Raw genomic sequence first — 20,502 nt, 5'->3', positions numbered from 1 at the left:
GAATGTTATGTGGCAGCCTGGATGGGAGGGGAGTTTGAGGGTGAATGGATACATGTATATGTGTGGCTGGGTTCCTTTGCTGTCTGCCTGAAACTACACAATATTGTTAATAGGCTATAGCCTTTCTTGAGGGCTTCCTGGTAGCTCAGTCAGTAAAGAATCTGCCTGCAGTGCAGGAGACCCAGGTTCGATCTCTGGGTCAGGAAGATCCCCTGGAAAACAGAATGGCTACCCATTCCAGTATCCTTACCTGGAAAATCCCATGGGCAGAGGAGCCTGGTGGGCTGCAGTCCATGGGGTCGCAAAGAGTCGGGCACAACTGAGTGACTAACACTTTATTTCACTTTCAGTTCAGTTCAGTCACTCAGTCATGTCTGAATCTTTGCGACCCCATGGACTACACCACGCCAGGCTATACTCCGATATAAAATACAGAGTTAGGAAAAAAAAAACAAAACTTGTCATTTTGGGGCATGAAGCCATTGGGTCAAGTCTGGATGCTCATTTCCTCCCTCACTCTCTGGATGGCTGAGTGGTAGCCGGGTCTGTCACTGTGTCTGTGGCTGTGCATTCTCGTATGTATTCCTTCCTCAAGAGTCACCAGTGTGTCATTTCCTTGGAGTAAAAGGCAGATGCCTAAGGTTGCTTTTGTTTTCCCCCAACATTGAAACTTGCCCTTCAATCACATCGCTGTTGCTCATTCAAGCCTCAGTCCTGGCTGCCTCGTTTTAATATTTTATACACATATTTTATCAACGTGAGCGGTAGGACGCCATGACTATTGCCATAGGAATGAATTGCTGTCATGAGAACAAAGCCTCAGAAATCACTCTTTAAAACTGTACTTAAAAGCAGTTATTGTTTGGGAGATGGTTTGCAGCCAGGATTAGAATTTTTTTCCCCAGAAATTACATTCCGAAAACAATGAAAACAATCCCAGGGCTGAGAAGTGTGGCCTTTATCCAACGTCAAGTCTGTGCTCACAGTCCGGCAACCGTGAACGCTCCCTTTCTCTGCGTGTGAAAGATCTGGGTCAGTGGAAAAGTTGGTCCTGGATTTCATCGGGAGAGGACGTCTATTGTTAGAAGGCGCATCTTCCTGCCAGCAGGCGAGTCTGAGAACGGGCAGGTCTGGGAGCCTTCAGGGTTAGAGCCTGTATAGAGCAGGTATCGGATTTAAAATCACCCCTATGAAACAGGCTGTGTGTGTTTTGATATTAGCAACATGAGTAAATCACACTTTTTAAGAAGTCAAACTCTGAGTGTAAATGACAGGATTGCTGCCGACATCACTCACTGGAACCTCTGTGCCCAGTGTGACAACTGACTGAGTGCAGCTGCCTGCGCGGCTGTGGTTGACCCAGGTATGAGTCAGACGCGCAGAGCCCAGGGTCAGGGGAGACGCGAATGACACAGAGTCTATTTTGAGGATAAACTACTGAAAGGAACTTGCTGACCAAATGTTTCAATTTGAAAAACAGAATCCCGTCACTCAGGGCTAGCAGCTGGACTGGCAAGACACAGTGTTTCCTGATTGTATGGTTTGTGCAAGGCATCCCTGGGCCCTTCGTCTGGAAACTGTCCCTGCAGGCCCTCCATGTGCTCGCGTGTTGTGTAGATGGCAGTGAAGAAAGGACAGAAAATCCCCAGCTCAGGACTTTGGCAACTGATGGAGGTGGCAGGCATCTCCCCACGCAGAGGGCCTCAAAAACCAGGCTCACTGGAACTTGTGCTGGACGCCGAGAAGAAGCAAAGGATGCTGTGAAAGAGTGTGAGAGGTGGGCCTGAGTCCCACGGGGGCAGGGTCGCCGGGAGGCCCCCTGTCAGTGACACGTGAGCTGAGACTCGACATGCCAGTGGGGAACCCTTCGCCCACTCAACTGTGTTCAGTCTGCACATCCTTCCTGGTTGAAGGTGACATTGGGCCTGTTTGATGGCTGTCGTCGAACAGTTTCCTATGAAGTAACACCTGTATGCCAGAGTACCTGCCCAAGTATGTAACTCAAGAGCAGGCAGCTAATGATTAAAGACAGAAATGAGGGATGAGATGTCCCATTTGCGGTTTTCATGTGTCGCCAGGCTGTGTGGACGTCATGACTGGCGCAGAGAGCAGACTCCTCAGCCTTCTTAATCAGAAGGCTAAAGTGGATGGTTGACTTGCTCTGCACAGGCATGCATTTGTAGACAGAGGCACCCACTGCAGCCTCCCTGCGGAGTCACGGGGTGGTGAGCGCTGCCTAATCGCGGATGTCTGAGCACTCCTGAAGGCGTTCATGCTGGCCCAGAAACAGAGCTCCAGCATCTTCCCTTCATCTTTAACTTCCTCCCACCTGTGTTTCCATCCACTTTAGCCTTCTGATTAAGAAGGCTGAGTACTGAAGAATAGATGCCTTCAAACTGTAGTGCTGGAGAAGACTCCTGAGAGTCCCTTGGACTGCAAGGAGATCAAACCATCAATCCTAAAGGAAATCAACCCTGAATATTCATTGGAAGGCCTGATGCTAAAGCTGAAGCTCCGATACTTTGGCCACCTGATGCAAAGAGCCGACTCATTGGAAAAGACCCTGATGCTGGGAAAGATTGAGGGCAGGAGGAGAAGGGTCCGACAGAGGATGACATGGTTGGATGGCATCATCGACTCGGTAGATATGAGTTTGAGCAAGCTCTGGGAGATGGTGAAGGACAGGGAAGCCTGGCGTGCTGCAGTCCATGGGGCTGCAGAGTCAAACATGACTGAGAGACTGAGCAACACCCCTTGGCCATCCTCTTGGACCCTTGATGGCTCGGCCTGTGCGGAGCTCCTTTAGTCTGAGAAAGCGCTCCAGAACCAGAGTCCAGCTGAGTCACCCCTGGTTCCCACTGGGACCTTCCCTGCTCGCCTGCCAACCCCAATTCCAGGTAGAGCCACTCAGAACCCTCCTCCTGAGAGTGGATGTTTCCCAGAGAACCCTTTTCAGAAAGTTTGCTCCTGGTATCTTTCTAACAATCAGAAAGTCGGAACCAAACAGTCCCTGGAGCTTGGCCCCCAGAAAAGGACGTGTGCTGCCCTTGGACGTGACCGGCCCTGCTTTTGATGAATCACAGGGCTGTGATCTGAAGCGAGCTGCCCCGGTGTCACCCCAAGGGGCTGCTCTTGTGGTACCATTGCTGTTGCTTACTGTGTGTGTCTGTGTGTGTGTGTCAGTTACCGTATTTTCTGATAATAGCTCTGAGCAGACGTGGTACCAGTGGCCATAAAACAGAACCTCTTGTGGAAAACCCAGGAGAGCAGCACAAATAACCACCAGTGAGGCCCCATAGCAGATGAAAGCTAATTAAAAATAACTTATTAAACACCGCGTTTCATTCTCTGGAGCTCCAGAGTGAGTCCACGGTCCCCTCCCCACTTTGCTCTTTCTGGTCACCTGTTCCAAGCCCCACATGGAGGTCTTCTTGTTACCTTGAAGCCTGAGAGATTTAGAAAGACGATGGATTGTACAATTTCATCTCAAGGACTTATTCTTGGGAAAATGACTCATGTTTATGAAGGGTCTAGTCAAATGAGAAATGAATCACTCCTACTTGCTTTGTCTCCCTTTCCAGCACAAGCTCAATGGTATTTGGAAGAAGAAGGGATCAGGGGTTAATGAGAGAACCAAGCATCTGGTACCTCGAGCCCCCACGCACACAGGGACCTGCACACAAAAAAAAGCTGGATGCTAATGGATTTGACCTACATTAAGTTTCCAGAAGAATCTTTCCCTGGATTTCTTGGTGTTTCCATGTTTCTGGCACAAGGCGATCACAGATGCAACCCCAAATTTTGAGTTTATAAGCCACTTTGACACAATCTGTAGCCCGTGAAGCTTGCATCCTGGCAATAGGAAAACTTATCATGGCGAAGATCTGCTGACATCAATTCCTTTTATAACTTACTTGTTGGCACAAGGAGAGACATACTCTGTGCTATTGTTTTCCAAGTGTGGGATCTGGGTCAGTCTGACCTACAGGTTGACAGGTTGCCCTGGAATTACCTGTGACTCTAAAGAGGAAGGAATGGAACACACCAGTATTAAGGGCCTGCTTGGCTCCTGGTCCACAGTTTCCAGGCTCCAGAGATGGTGTCTGCTTTTTGGACAATAATCTTTAAGACATTCCTGCTTCCCTCCCACAAGGCACATGGAGGGGACAACAGGCAGACTCTGGATATCTCCTCTGGAAAGTAGGAAATTTGAAGTGCTTTGGTTAAACTCGCTCTTGTCCTAAAGACAGGCTGACCCCCAGCCCCCCACCCACCCATCCCCAGGGCAGGAATGACAGTCATCCTAAGGAGACAGGCTTGTCTTGTAACACAGTATAAGGTTCAGCTGGAACACAGTGTGTGATTTTATTTTCTTTTTTTTTTCAGATTTTATTTATGTATTTAAACTTTTTATTTTATATTGGGTACTTCCTTGGTGGCTCAGACAGTAAAGAATCTGCCTGCAGTGCAGGAGACCCAGGTTCGATCCCTGGGTCAGGAAGATCCCCTGGAGAAGAAAATGGCAACTCACTCCAGTATTCTTGTCTAGAGAATCCCATGGACAGAAAAGGCTGTCGGGATACAGTCCATGGGGTAGCTGATTAACAATGCTGAGATGGTTTCAGGTGCCCAGTGAAGGGACTCAGCTGCACATAAACATGGATGCATTCTCCCTCAAACCCCACTCCCGTCCTGGCTGCCACACACCCTAAGCAGAGTTCCCTGTGCTGCACAGCAGGTCCTTGTTGGTTATGGTTTATTTTACATTGGAGTGTAGCTGACTTGTAAGCTTGTGTGATTTTAAATAGTGGCCTCACATTGGAGCAGGGATCAGCATATCCTTTTTAAACCATCCTGGGGATCCCTCAGGTGCTAAAAATAACCTTTAACCCTTTTTTATTTTTTTGCCACCACAAGAACAAAACAGAAGTTGACAACCATATCTCAGAGGTGAACACTGGCAGGCAGTGGCTGGGGTGTCTGGGTGCCTGGCACTCTGGGAGGCACAACCGCCGGCGGGCAGTGGGCACAGGAGGAATCCCGAGGGCGGCCGTGGACAGCAGGCACAGACAAGGCTCGGCGCAAGGCCACACAGGTCGGGAATGAGAGCGTCTGAAACCCAGCGGCTCTCTCCCGGGCCAGTGGGGCGGAGGCTCCCGGCTCAGCTGTCCTGCCATTCAGGACCTGAGGCCGTCCTCTGCGGCTGACGAGGCCTGGTGGCCTCCACAGGGCTCTCCAGGCTCTCCTTTTCCTTCCCGGCTTCTTAGGAAGAGCCGGGACGTGGCAGAGAAGAGACGGAGTGAAACAGTAACCCTGGGTTATAGGGGTCACCGACCAGCGGTGATTCATATCCGCAAAATGTGTAACCAGTCAGCTCTAATGCTGGAGCTGGGCTTAATCTCTTTCTGGGACTCTAACGTGGGAAGGACACTATTTGTCTGCAGATAACACGAGTGAGCCACTTTAAGATCCTGATAAAAAAAATTTGCCAGTTGTATTTATCGTCAGAACGGAGCCCATGCTCTGGGTTCCCCAGCTCTGATGCTGGTGGTCAGCACGTGGCCTGGACCTCTGCTATGATAGGCTCCCAGGACCAGGCCGGGACCCCTGTGAGATGGAAAACTAAAGCTTAAGGAGCATATACTTGCATTTCCTTGAATTTTTGGTTTACTGTATATATAATTATGAAAAGTGAAAATGTTAGTTGCTCAGTCATGTCTGACTCTTTATGACCCTATGGACTATAGCCCACCAGGCTCCTCTGTCCTTGGGATTCTCCAGGTAAGAATACTGGAGTGGGTTGCCATTTCCTTCTCCAGGGGATCTTCCAGACCCAGGGATCGAACCTGGGTCTCCTGCATTACAGGCAGATTCTTTACCATCTGAGCCATCAAGGAAGCCCCCATGTATAATAATGTATAATTATAGAAATCTGCTTTATGGGAAGTATACTAAAGTAGAAAAAAAAGGAAAAATAGTTACGCACAATCTCATTACCCAGATATACCCACTGTTCATATTTTGCCATTTCTCCTCTGGAGTTTTTATTACTGTTTTTTTTTAAGCATAATTGAAATCATTCCATATCTATAATTCTGGAAACTTTAAAAAATTTAACATGGCATAAAAATTTCCTCATGCATTAAATGATTTTGTAAACACAAAATGTAAACAAAATTTTTAACGGTTGCATAAAGCTGAAATACATGGATGGGCCACACTTTAAATGTTCTTCCCTCTTAAATTATGGTTTTAATCACATAAAACCTCCCACTCACTGAGCCCTCACTATTTGTAGACACCCTTCAGGTCCATCTGTAGATTGAAAGTGAAAGCATTAGCCACTCAGTCATGTCCAACTCTTTGCAATCCCGTGGACTGTAGCCTGCCAAACCCCTCTGTCCATGGGATTTCCCAGGCAAAAATACTGGAGTGGGTAGCCTTTCCCTTCTCTGGAGGATCTTCCCGATCCATGGATGGAACCTGGGCCTCCTGCCTTGCAGGCAGCTTCTTCACCATCTGAGCCACACTGATTCCGGGTCTCTGGATTATCTGCTCTTAATTCTCAGATCAATGCATGGTGTGAATATGGCTGTTTTTCCACTATTCAGGAAGAAGAAACCAGGATCCAACAGGGGCTGTTGATCCTAATATAGATGCCAGGGCAGGTGACCCTACTGAGAAGGATCCTACCCCGATCTGAGTGGCCCCAAAGCCCATGTTCCACCTTCATATTCCCGGACAATCTCCCCAGGTGCCTGGCTGAAGGTGGGGCCCAGAGCTTGGACTAGGGCCCGGACAGAGACCTGTGACTGCCATCCAGGCTTTCGCTGTACAGCAGGCCCTCAGAAAGACACTGACCCCACCCCCACCCCGTGCCGCCTTTCACTTTGGGAACTTTTCAGTGTGCCTCCTGTTTTGTCTATAGGGACAAAACTGCTGGGTGTCCTTCTCTGCAGGCAGTACTGGGAGCCTGGCAGTTCTTTCTAAGCAAGGAGGAGGGCTTGGCAGGGGCGGGCGCAGTGGGCGAGGGCACAGCCTGTCTAGCCTCTCAGAGCCCCGTGGACTGCACCCACCTTGCACTGGCAGTTTGCAGACGCAGGTGTCTGAGAATCACTGGACAACAGAATATTGTCCTTTTTGGAAAAGAAGGAAACCCTGACACAGGCTACAACCTGGATGGATCTTGAGGTCATTATGCTCATGAAATAAGCCAGGCAAATATTGTGTAATCCACTTATAAGAGGTACCCAGAGTCGTCAGATGCATGGAGACAGAAAGTAGCCTGCTGGGTGTCAGGGTCTGGGGCAGGGAGTGGGGAGTTAAGTGTCTGATGGGTGCAGTTTCAGTTTTACAAGATGAAAACATGTGGGAAATGATGAGCCGAATGTGAACATTGTGTTGTGTGTTTTATCACAAAAAACCCCCAAGCACCAGAGCTATTGTCTATTGATTTGGGCTTTGGAATCTCCTTGAAAAACTAATTTATTACAGGTGTGCAGAGACCCAGGGTCAAGAGAAAAATCACCTGGGCAGCGGCATGAAGCACCTTAGAGGACACGCTTTGCCACCTGGCCCGCATCTCGCAGAGTCTGGGCTGAGCTCCAGGGTCGTCGGGCACCGCCAGAGCCAACCTTGGGCAGCATCGTCCTCTCCTCAGCCAGTGCCTCTGGGGCCTGCATCCCAGACTCTCCCCTCACCGCTGATGCTCCGTCCTCAGGTTTCATTTCAACAGTGGGTTCCAGAAATTCAAGACCACTGGAAACCACCAACCCAAGGGAATGAACAGCATTCCTGGAAAGCCCACTTGAGAGATTTGGAGGTGGGGTCCGCACACCTCTCTCCTGGGGGAAGGATGGATGAGAGAGAAGGACAACAGACCTGGGGGTACTCAGACAAACCCATCGAGACAGAAGGCACATTGGTGCGAACTGGGTTTGGGGTGAGAGAAGGCAGTGTTCCTGCTAATGGCCCAGAATTTCTTATAGGAGGGACAGAATGCTCTAAACTTGGAGAGTGCTGATGGTGGCATAACCCTGTGAATATATTTTTTAAAAATTGAAAAAAACTTCAAGTGGGTGAACTCAATGGTGTGTGAATGCCTTGATGTATCTCCGTGAAGTTAAGCACCAACAGCTCAGAATTCCTGCATTCAAGCATTTTTTCCTTTAAGATATTTCCTTTTTTTTTTCCCAATAATTATCCAAACAATGGGGTCTGGGACTCTTGACAATTGAGAATGCTTTCTCTCTCTCTCTCTCTCTTTTTTTTTTTTTTTTTTTTACAAATTCAGACAGCTTCTGCTAGAGTTAAAATGAAAAAGTATTTCGCTTTTCAATAAGAGTCTTCCTGAGACAAGAACCTTAACTGACAGCTGTTTCCACTTTTATTTCCTTCATCTCATCCATACCCACAGTGATAAAAATCCTGCTACTATACTGACAAGCTTTAGAAAATTCTCCTAAATTAGGAAACATTATTTGTGATACTGGGGGTGTGATGTTGACATTGGTAAGTCAATATTGATGGGGAGGTGGATGTGACCCTTTCAGAAGTCAGGTCGCAGGATCAGTTGCTTTTAAGCTTCACGACTTCAAAATCTGCCTTAACTGAACAGTTTGGACATTATGTGTAAAAAGCGTGGGAGGGAAGTATCTATATATGGTTGAATGTCACATGAACATATCACAGCAATTGCTCCTTTGAACTACATATGGTAGAAAGAACATTTCATGGCATTCGACTCTGAGATAGACAAATTGGAGAAGCCCCAGTTCCAACCACGAAACTACAGGGTATGGAAATATCGGGCCTGCTTCAAAGCAACCCTCTTGCATCCATCAGCATCAGCACCAGCATCCCAGGGAAACACTGGCTGGCCTCGTGAGGCCAACCAGAATTAAACGAGCTACTTTACATGAGCTGCTCAGGACAGTGTCTAGGATACAAAAAGCACTTAATACTGTTAGTTATTGTTATTACTGTTACTATTACTTATTATACTTGTTCACCAAATAGTTCTTATAAGGGTCCTGTACCTGAGTTCCTGACTGTCCCTGGATTGCCTGGGTTTGTGTCTACCCTTGAGGTGGGCCTGCCCCCAGGTGGGAAGTGGCCCCACTTCTGGATGAGCGGGCTACATCTCTGGATAAAGTGGCATAGAATCTAACCTGGTAAGTTGCTTAATAGGAAAAGAGCCGCCATATGAGAATGTGAACCCAGGAGGAGCACTCTAGAGAGCTCGCTCGCAGGAGGCCTGGGCTCTGGGCCCCCACACATGGACCTGGGCAGCAGGGTCTTCATCTGGGTGGTTGGAGGATGGATGCCTGCTCTCCATCCTCCCAGGAGCGTCAGGATGGGGACATGAAAGGGAATGAGGAGGGTCTTTGGAGACTTGAGGAGACAACTCAAAATTCACATGTCAGTAATAGCAGGGTCGTTGTTCAGTCTCTAAGTCGTGTCCAACTCTTTGTGACCCCATGGACTGTAGCACACCAGGCTTCCTTGCCCTTCACTATCTTCCGAAGTTTGCTCAAACTCTGTTTCATTGAGTCGGTGATGCCATCCAACCATCTCATCCTCTGTCGTCCCCTTCTCCTCCTGACCTCAGTCTTCCCTAGCATCAGGGTCTTTTCCAATGAGTAGGGTCTTTTCTAATGAGTTGACTCTTTGCATCAGGTGGCCAAAGTATTGGAGCTTCAGCATCAGCATCAGTCCTTCCAGTGAATATTCAGGGTTGATTTCCTTTAGGATTGACTGGTTTGATCTCCTTGCTGTCCAAGGGACTCTCAAGAGTATTCAACACCGCAGTTTGAAAGCATCAAATTCTTCAGTGCTCAGTCTTCTTTATGGTCCAACTCTCACATGGACTGACACTTATTTTAAAGCAGTAAAAACAAAAGAGTACTTTTAAGAATTCATTTTCCCTGAGCAAACAAATCAACACATCTTTACTATGTTCTTTGATCCTAAATGAGTCTGTTCTGTTTAAAACCTACACTCTCCAAGCATGGGTATATCCTACACATGGTTGCATCTTCCCTGGGGCCAGCACTAAATTGTAAATTGAAATATAAATCAAGAACTTGAAGATGGGGTTTCCTTTTCGGAAGAATCAGCCTTCTAGTAGACCTGGTCTGAATGCAGCCAATAGCAGGATGAAGTTTTTTCTTTCAAATTGAACTCCTTGGGTATTTTTCAAAAAACTTAAGTGGCATATGTTTTTTAAAGTAAATAAAAAGATTTTTACATTGCAGTTGAGAGTCCAGCGATAGGAAGTTCAGTTCCAGCTCCCTGGAAGCTCAGGGAGATGCCCTTGTTCCTTCCCAAGAGAGGGAGTGAGTAGGGAACTGTGGAAACCCTGTTTTGGTTCCAGAACCACCCAAGTAACAGGGAGAGGCCACCACATCCGAGGGAATTTTGGCAAAACCAGTGGGAAACGATCCTTTGAAGACACAGCGTTCCTGCAGAGGCGGTCCCCGCCCTGTTCCCACCCAACCCCGCTTTTAGCTTTCACCTTTCCATAATCGGAAACTCTGACAGGGAACAAAGTCCATTGCGACGTTCAAAGGCTAAAGAAGTTGAAAACTTAAAGTCTTGTTCTGGTAAATAATAATGCCCACCGTGTTCCTAACTGTGCTTAATGTTTCAAGAAGAGGGCAGCTGAGAAAACATCCAAGAAGGTTGTTTTGTCTGGAAAGGAGAGAGGTGGAGATGACAGCTCCTTTCCAGAACATGAAGAGGTGATCATACTGGGCCCCGTGGACAGCAGTGAATTGGGGGGGTTCTGCACCCCTGGTCCTCAGGACCTCCTCATCTCGTCTGTCTGCAGAATCCTCCGGGAGTGCCCACTCGGGGGAAGGCGGCTCCCCCTCAGGGCAGCTCCCTCCTGGACAGAGGAGGTCACCCGGTGCTCCACGGGCACCTGGAACCAAGACAGTGCCCCGAGGTTCATCCTCCGTTTGGGTGCTGCGTCTCCTCCAGGGCCTTCTGTCTTCACTGTGACACGCTCAACTCACGCTGCTGCTTCAGTCTGCGGAACAGGACAGGAAATAGGAAAAAATAGGAGAATAGAACATCAAAGATGAGACTCCAGGGAAGACCTAAATCTACGGAAAACCCTTTGGATGACCTCACTCAGATCCCTGACACCCTCTTGTTTTCAGCGTTTCCGTAGATGTCTGCTTCTGTGTCGGTTATTTTTAGTTGATAAAATAGACTCTCTGCAATGCTCATCATGGGGGGGACCATCCTCAGGGCTTTGTAGATATTTGCTTATTTTCTGCTCTTTTGATAAAGGCGGGTGCCATTACCAACCCTACTTTGCAGATGAACAAATGGGGTTCAGCCTGGAAAAGTGGCTCACCCGGACTGCACAGCTGAGAGGCAGGAAAGATGGATGGCCAACCGGCCCGCTCTGCTGCTGTTGTATAAAGTGTCATTAGATCTGTCTGCATAAATGTAAGAAAACGAACCCCCTGCCTGGGTGTGAGTATGTGGAGGTCTTGTACATCCATGCAGTAAACAAGGACGTGCTGTGAATTCTTCCCAACTGAGCCTAAATCAAACCCCAGCATTGCTCGTGGTGCGTGCATGCGTGCTAAGTTGCTTCAGTCGTGTCCGACTCTGTGCGACCCCAGGGACTACAGCCCACCAGGCTCCTCTGTCCATGGGATTCTCCAGGCAAGAATACTGGAGTGGGTTGCCATGCCTCCTCCAGGGGATCTTCTCGACCCAGGGATTGAACCTGCATCTCTTTCGTCTACCTGCACTGGCAGGCGGGTTCTGGTTCTGTACTACGCGCCACCTGGGAAGCCTCAATGCTTGTGGGGATTGCTGTATTATCTACCTTGATGAGTTCACATTTCTCTGAACTGAACCAACTTTGATGTCTTCAGACAGAGCTGGTCCTGTCAGAGGCCCCAGTTCCTCACTTGCTCTTTCCCAGTCTTGCAATGTGGGCAGGGCCAGGGGACAGTACCCTGTTCTCAGGTTGGTAAGACAAATGGGCTGTCGGGGAAGCTGGCTTGAAACCTCAGGTAAACATCTTAATTTAATTAGGGCTCCTGGTCAATTGAGCAACACCTCGCATTGAGGAGGTAAAGAAATGAAAGGCACATTTGTGGCTGGGAAAAATGAAGGCACCCACGATTAAACAGATGTGCACACTTTCTTAACATCTTCTGGTCTTGCCAGCGTCTTATATGGTAATACCTAATCTCAAGAGCCCTGGGAGAGTTTTCCTTTTTTTAATCACATGATTATTTTTGCATGATACATAATGAAGAAGCAGTGTTGTTTTTGATTGGTATGTCACTGCAGATTTCATTAAAACATTCATTTTAACACAAACATTGATCATTTTGATTATACATAAAGACACATTTCAACTGTCCACGGGGAAATAGTGATGCTCCTCTATGTAATTTATTTTAAGATAATTACATGGTAAATGCATGATTTGTTGACAAATGCATTTTCAAATGAGATATTATACCCTGTTTGGTTTTGGCTCATTACATATACTAAAATGTAGATGGTCATTTACCTTCATGTCATAATATCAGAAACAGACAAGAAGCATAGTCATGGTCTGTTTGGAATTCTCACATTTTGTTATTTAAGAGCAATTGATTTGTTTCTGTGATATTTATATTTGTGTGTGTCTACTGTCACATGGATTTAGTTAACATGCTTTTAGATATACAGTAGAAAATTAGGAAGCTGGTTATATTTTCATTAAATTCTTTTATATAAAAAATAAAATGTTTTTACCATTAGCAACAGAAAGCTGTACAAGGAGGCTGGAGTTGGAGTATGATGTCCCTGGCATGAAATTTTAGGGTTTATCCTATTGGGGGTTCACTCTGCTTCTTGGATTTGTAGGTTTATGTCTTTTGCTACATTTGGGAACTTTTGATCCACATTCCTCTGTTTATGCCCATTTTCCAGAGGTTAGCAAATTCTGTTTGAGACCTTCTACAGCAGAGTGGACCAGAAGACATGTGCTTTTTGGAGTCAGATTCACGTTCCACCCCAGCCCTGTGACTTGGGAGACCCTGGTAAACCGCCGGCCTTCTGCTGCCCTGCTTCCCGTGTGACCGCTTACGATGCTCCTGGCTCCTGAGGTGAGCGGCGCTCCCACGATGCACTGCGCCTGGAATCCGCGCTCCTCCGGATTGCGGCGAGCAAACCAACGCTTTCCCCCGTGTGGACGTCAGATCTCACGGGTGAACATCAGGTCTGCAAAAAGAAAGCAAAATATTACGTTCCAAGGACCAGTGCTTGTGATCAGGCGTCTGTAGTAGAGTTCAGCAGCTCCCCCCGTACCAGTGGGCCCGCTCATGTGCCGCCTCCGGTCCCAGCGTAGAAGGCAGGCGGAGCGGGGATTTTAGCATGGCTGCTGGCGGGCATCGCCTCCATCTAGCACTGACTGCTCAGCGTGTCCCAGAAGCTTCCCTCTGCGACCAGAGCCCCGTGGAAGCGTGACCCTGACCACACTGGCCATCGTCTATGTTTCACATCCAGTTTTCTTGTTAAATGCGGTAAACCAAAGGATCCCACATCTTGTCCCACCGTGGTCTCTGCCATGGACGTCAGAACATCACCTGCAGGTGTGACGCCCCCGCCCTTCCTGGCCAGAGGGACACGTCCAGGGGCTCCGACCTAGAGACTGGACAGCACTGGCCACGACCTGGGAGCCCTGGCCGGATGGCCAGGTTAGTGACTTGGGGGACGCGGGGGACCCTGGGCTGGCCTGGCCTCTCTCCCTGTGCTTCTTGCATCTGCCTCTACGGGTCCTGCTGACCAGCGGCCGCACGGACCCATGACTTCTTCACCACGAGAGCGTGTGAGTCCCAGAGCCGTGGTCATCTCTGTCCTCGGATCGTCAAAGGCTGGCTTTCGGGCTCTGCTTCCACAGTACAAAGCCAGACTCTGCCCTCCCACTGAAATTGGAGCTGGTGGACATCCCTACGTGTAGAACACAAAGGTCATGGTTTGAATGTCTTCATTTTTGTGTCTTTCTCCAACACAAATGCCTTTTACTTTTCTGATACCTGTTGAGTAAAAGCATTTGTACTATTTGATCTAGCACAGAAAGTTACATTTAACGGGATTTCGTTGGCTAGGTTCATAGCTCCCGTGAACAACTCTGAGAAACATGAGAAAACAGAAACTTCCACTGTGTTTTTGAGTTTTCTAACAGTCTTCCTGCTGGCAGCTTTCAACTGTGTAAGCTAGGACGTGTTGCTTTACTTCTCAAAGCCTCAGTTCCCCCGTTTGTAAAATGCAGATAGTAAGAGTCCCACGATCAGAGGCGTGCTGCCTGGATTACACAGGGTGGAAGACGAAGGCCCTTGGAACAGTATCTGGCAGAGAACTCCAGCCGGTTCCCACTGTGATCTAGGAGAACAAAGTGCCCCAGGCCATTCTTCCCCAGCACTCACTTGCCTTCCCAGTCTTGGTTGCTATGGTTGAATTTTGATTCGCAGGCGTGTCTGGACTTGGGTAGAAAACAAGTAAGTAGCTTTACAACTGGAGACTGGAGCCCCCAACTTGTCCCTAATGCCTCTCAGACCCCACTGTCCACCGGCACCCTTGCCCGGGTTTTACTCTTTAAATTTCATACCCTATTATGTACATATTCATCTATCTTTCATATTTGGAGGGATTTGCTGAAACTGGCATGGTGTCCAAATGCACTGTTTGTGCTGCCTCTAGCGTGTGTGTATCACAGTACTCTGCGATGTTTTTTTATGTTAGCAGATTCCTAGGTAATCCCCGTGCTGGACCCCCAGGCCCATCTCCTGGGGCCCCTTTGCACCCTGAAGACTTGGGGGAGGACCTTGAATTTTGCCGATTACATTTGCTCTTCCAGAAGCATTTGTTGGTTCTTCCCAGTGTCTTCTGCCCTCCTGGGCGGTCAGTGGATTACTCAATGACTTGTTCCAATATATTCCCAGATGTTGATTTCAAGATGAACAGTTTGTAACTAGGTCCCAGGCTATCTCTTCTAAAAGGTGGTGACATCGTTCCATTAGAAGAAACTCAGGGGATCTTCTCTGTCCTCTGGGGCCCCTCCTATGACAGTTTATGTCCTTTAGTGACCCTGCCAACACCTAAAGTGGCCCAGAGGCCCCAGAAGGGACTGTCCTTTGATGAGCAATGGTCCATTGTCCCTCTTCCTCTGCCAACCTTCTTTCCTATCCATCCATCTGTGCAGGGATGGTGCAAGACTGTTCACAGAAACGTTCTTCAACAAAAATAATGAAGCCCTTAAGATCTTCTATTTGGTGATGGTGTCCCCACATTTCATGATGATGGACCCAAATGTGGTCCTTCTTTCCCCATTTTGTTGGCACCCAGTAGGATTTTTACATTGTATATCTTTCAGTGCTGAGAAATTTTCCTCCACTCTATCCTTCAAACTGTTCATACAAATTGTTTTTTATTTTAGCTACCATACTTATGAATTCCAAGGCCTTTTATTTATTCCTTGTCCACACATATGTGTGTGGGTGTATGGATGCTTTTATTCACTTTTTTTTATGAATGCATTTGCTGATCTAATATCTATCTGACATTGATTGTTTTTAAGTTTATTTATGTTCCCTTCATTTCCATTGACTAACTCCTCTAGGTTTATTTGTTCTGTTTTATTCTTTTCCCCATCAAATTTCTAGTAATGCTTGACTATCCTCTCATATTGATGAAAAGTGAAAGTGACTCAGTCATGTCTGACTCTTTGCAACCCCATGAACTGGAATCCATGGAACTCTCCAGGCCAGACTACTGGAGTGGGTAGCCTTTCCCTTCTCCAGGGGATCTTCCCCACCCAGGAATCGAACCGGTGTTGCCTGATGACTAGGGTACTAAAACCCAGATTGGTCAAGTGCATGCTGGGGCTTGTGGATGGGTAAGGGTTGCCCACACCTGGCTTCTGAACGTCTGGGAGTAGATGGGGAGGAGGTTCATAGCAAAGGGGTATTTCTAGTATCTTCTACCTGGAGACCACATGCTGACCTTTGGCAGGGCCTGTGTCCCCAAATTCAGAGCATTTGCTATTCACTTTCCCCACTGAATAACCTTCAGTTTCCTACAATACAGAGAAGCAAGGGGTAGTGGTCCTCACCTGCCACTCAGATTGCTGGAGGGGACCCTCCGGTGGATCCTTTGAGATAAACAATGCCTTCTCCATCAGTGTCTCCATCTACAGACACATTCTCTTCTCCCCAAAGCCTTTACTGTCTCCCCTCTGCTCCCCAAGTTCCATTCTCCTGTTCAAACACCTCTTCTGCTGCTGTTCTCTGTCACGGTGAATAAAACCTTTAACACGCTTTTGCAGGGGGTTGGGTACAGAGATAATAATCCGCCTGTGCAATCCACCATGTTAAACAGAACATTTGTTTGCTTCCTAAAGTTCTTCTTAATTTCTGGTTTCACTTTTTTCCTTCTCCTGAAATATTGCTCTGTTGTTTGTGACTGATTCCTCTAAACCATCTACCTGCTTTATCTTTAGGTCTCCCACCACTTCTCCCCTGTTAAGGATCGGTTACAGCCTCTGTCCTGTCCGATTCCTCTAACATCCTGAAAGAGGAAATTCTCTCCAGTGCTGTCCAAAAAGCTATTTGGTGGTCTGTGGTCAGCTGAATTGTTTTTCCAGAATGTAATGGAATTAAACAGCCCATCATAACTAGACGTAACTGAACGCTTCGGCGAGTTGACCAAAAAAGGTTTCCTCAACCTCTTCTCTGTGTGGATGCCTATAAATAGATTCCACCGAGCTGTGGTCCTCAATCTTAATCTCTTTGGCCTTAGCACTGTCTGGTTCACGGCCTCGGGTTTCCTGAGAGAATTTACAGAGTGGATCACGGCATTTACCCCCACTGACGCGGAGCCTTCCTGCCATGATGGCAGACTGTGAGAATGTGCAGGGTTTTCTCCCCAGCAGCGAAACAACTGAATTTCTCATTCACTTGAAGAAATGTTTATGATGGTCAAATTGTTCAGGTCTGGTCTTTTCAGAAAGCTACCAGAGACAGGAGAGGGGGAGGAAGGAAAGAAATGACGATTTCTCTACTTAAAAGTGGTGTCTTTTGTGCAGATTTTTAAAGCAACTTCTTTTTTTCAGGGAGGACACTGATAAAGCCCACAGCACTTTGAATGTCAGTAGCTGCCCTGCCCCAGCTTCTCCTGGACTTCAGCACCCCTTCTGCCCTCACCGTCGTCGTCTTTTCTGTCCTGGCACTGAAAGGGTTAAATATCCCAGGCCTCGATTCAAACTTTCTTCAAGTACTTTAAACTCTCAAAAGCCGAAGCAGAGATTATTATCACTTCCTGTTTGAGCCAGGCTCCTCATCCTCTCTGGCAACTGTACTTCACTCTGTTTTCTTGGAGCTGGGAGGGCCCAGCCTCACCCTTCAAGCACCAATAAAGCCCACAATGCAGACCCAGATAAGTGCCTGGCCAGAACAGAGCGTTCTGCCTGACACTGGGGCTAATCACCGACCAAAAAAAAAAGAAACCTAGAGATGTTGAAAGAAAGGTGCAGTAAGAGAAAGACTTTTAATCTTTCAAAATAAAATAAATAAATAAATAAATATTACTTCCACTAATACATTTGGAACACGTCTGAGAAAGAGCAATTGTCCGATTTAGACACATTTATTGATCTGTATCATCCTGTTATATTTATTTTTTGCTCTGTTCAGTCATAACATTGTTAGAAGATCACTTGCGTAATCTGAAGAGTGAGAATGCAGTTTTTTCAAACAAGCGAGGGGAGAAGTGAAAAGAAGTGAGAAGAGTCGGCTGGTCCGTACGCTGCTCTCCCGTGTTGCTGGGGGCCTGGCGCGGGCTCTGTTCTTCCTCCAGTGGTGGGGCCGGAGCAAACCTGGCGAGTTACAGGCTTCTGCTGCTTTGCGTTTCCTGACTGCAGGACATACAGTTGAAGTCCGACATGCTCATTAAACTCCAGTCTCAAAACATTTCAATCACCAACAAATGTCCCCTGGAGAGATGTTTTCGGAGTGGTTCACAGTCACATTTTTAGTAAATATTTCACTTTTATGCCCCATGTATCATCAGCTGCTTCAAAAAATATATTGTAAGTGTTCAGATAAGGGAGAAAGTTTATTTTCTTAAATGGGATGTTAAAGGATCAGTTGTATTTAGAAAGAGAAATACAGTGTGTCTTTCTTGGTAAATAAAGTAGTGTCTTTCTTGTCTTTTTTTGAATTTTTTGTATTAAAAAATTTTTGAAAATATTTTTTTGATAAGGGAATATTTTTTAAACTGAGTCATTGGAGTTTTTTTTAATTGAAGTATAGTTGATTTACAATATTGTGTTAGTTTTGGGTGTAAGCAAAGTATTTCAGTTATACATAGATACTTGTATATATGTATATGTATATATAAACACTTTTTTCTGATTCTTTTTCATTATATTACAGTTTGTTGAGTATAGTTCCCTGTGCCATACAGTAAATGTTGTTTATCTATTTTATATATGGTAGTGTGCCTCTGTTAATCATACTCCCAATTTATCCTCCCCCCTGTCCCTTTGGTAACCATAAGTTTATTTCTATGGCTGTGAATCTGTTTGTGTTTTGTAAATAAGTTCATTTGTTCTGTTTTTTAGATTCCACATGCTAAGTGATATCATGTGTAAGTGTCTCTCTGACTGTCTTCACTCATTATGACAATCTCTAGGTCTATCCATGTTGCTACCAATGGCATGATATAATTCCTTTTCATGGCTGAGTAATACTCCCTTGTGTATACGTACCACATCTTCTTTATCCATGTCCTCTGTTGATGGACACAGGTTGCTGCCATGTCTTGACTATTGTAAATAGTGCTGCTATGAACACTGGGGTGCATATACCTTTTTGAATGAGATCATTCATCTTTTCTGGGTGTAGACAAGGGAATATTTAATATTTTTTCTTCCAGTTTTTCTATGGAGACATAATAGACATACAGTACTATATAAGTTTAAGGTATATGAATATTAAAATTATTCCAAACTTCACTCAAGATGATCCCACACATTTTGTATTGAGACTTTTCTGAGCCAGTATGGGAAGGAACCCAGGGTCTTTATTTGAGTAGGAGGCAGAATGGCAGATGTCAAACTTCAAGCCATGGCCTGCCATCTCCTGGTTGTATAGACTCGAATCTCAAAGCTTAGTGTGAAATAGAGATACACTTAGTCCTCCCCAGGGAGTTGTTGTGTGCATTGAGTGTGTGCACAGTCTCTTAGCACAGAAATTGGTTGGAATTCCTACATAAAGGAAAACATGGACTTGCCCAGATAAAAATGAGGTTGAGTCTTTCCTGTTGGAAATGGCCAGACAGTTGAAACTCCTTTCTGCTTCCAAAAGTAAAGACATTTATTCTATAATTTGGGACTCAAGCAGGTATAGCAGTGTCTGAACATCTACTTCATTATCTGACAAGCAGATAATGAATAATACCATTTGTCTTCAAGTGATTTTGCATAGGTGGTATGGGCAGGGGTCTGGGAAAAACTAATTATGAATAAGAGGTGGCTCTGTGTTCTCAAGAAAAGTCCTCAGTAGTTACTGATGCCATTTTCAAGGTTGAAATTCTTTTCCTTTTAAAGAAGTTTGAGACACCAGATAAAAAACATCAAAAAGTTATAAAGTAGATTTAGTGTTGAGTAGAGTCCAACATTCTTCATTAATTGGGTAGTTTCAAATAGCTAAGATCCATGCCTCCTTGCAGACAACAACTTGAGAGAGGATACAGGGGAGGAGATAGGTTCTGGATGGACTATGATTCATGAGACAGAGTCGTCCATGGGAAGAGCCCATGGAAAGGGTATCCAGCCAGACTCCAAATCTTCACTTTTCTTTAGCCGACTCAGATTGTTGTTCATTCGCTCAATCCTGTCTGACTCTCTGTGACCCCATGGACTGCAGCACGCCAGGCTTCCCTGTCCTTCACCATCTCCTGGAGTTTGCACAAACCCATGTCCATTGAGTCGATGATGCCATCCAACCATCTCGTCCTCTGTGGTCCCCTTCTTCTCCTGCCCTCAATCTTCCCCAGCATCAGGGTCTTTTCCAGCTCATATTATACATAGTTAATATGCATAATCACATTATACATATAGGGCAACATTTATAACATGTAATTGATGTACTGCTGGCAGGTTATGGGAACACACAGCCTGATTCATAGGCGGTCAGGATGACCAGGGCTGGGAAGTGGCTGGAAGAGAACACCAATCAGCGGGGTGGGAGGTAGGGGGTGCTCATCAGGGAGGTTCTGGCCTTCCCTGGGGATTTCGTAAACCTTCCCCAGCCTCTCACCAAGGAGACTGCGGCAGCACAGGGAAATGATGCCCTTTGCCTTCCTGAGAGCAAGGCAAGGGAGTCAGACTGTCCGAGGGACCAGCCTTCCCACCTGGGTTAGAACTTGACCTCTTGGTTTTCTCTTCACCATGCAGGGCAGGGCCCTGAGCCCTCAGCGGCC

At 46.6% G+C, this 20,502-nt stretch overlaps 1 long non-coding RNA gene across 1 annotated transcript; it reads left to right on the top strand.

Annotated features, from left to right (window-relative positions):
* Window positions 1–12,851: 12,851 nt before the first annotated feature.
* LOC123331152 lies at window positions 12,852–18,227 on the top strand. The gene is made up of 2 exons (XR_006547640.2): window positions 12,852–13,990; window positions 17,132–18,227. It is a non-coding gene; the product is annotated as an uncharacterized LOC123331152 (long non-coding RNA).
* Window positions 18,228–20,502: the final 2,275 nt, after the last annotated feature.

The sequence above is a fragment of the Bubalus bubalis genome, chromosome 22 (assembly GCF_019923935.1).
Source record: "Bubalus bubalis isolate 160015118507 breed Murrah chromosome 22, NDDB_SH_1, whole genome shotgun sequence".
NCBI lineage: Eukaryota > Metazoa > Chordata > Mammalia > Artiodactyla > Bovidae > Bubalus > Bubalus bubalis.
The sequence above is the reverse complement of the archived record's forward strand: the minus strand, read 5'-3'. Positions and strand labels throughout refer to the sequence as shown.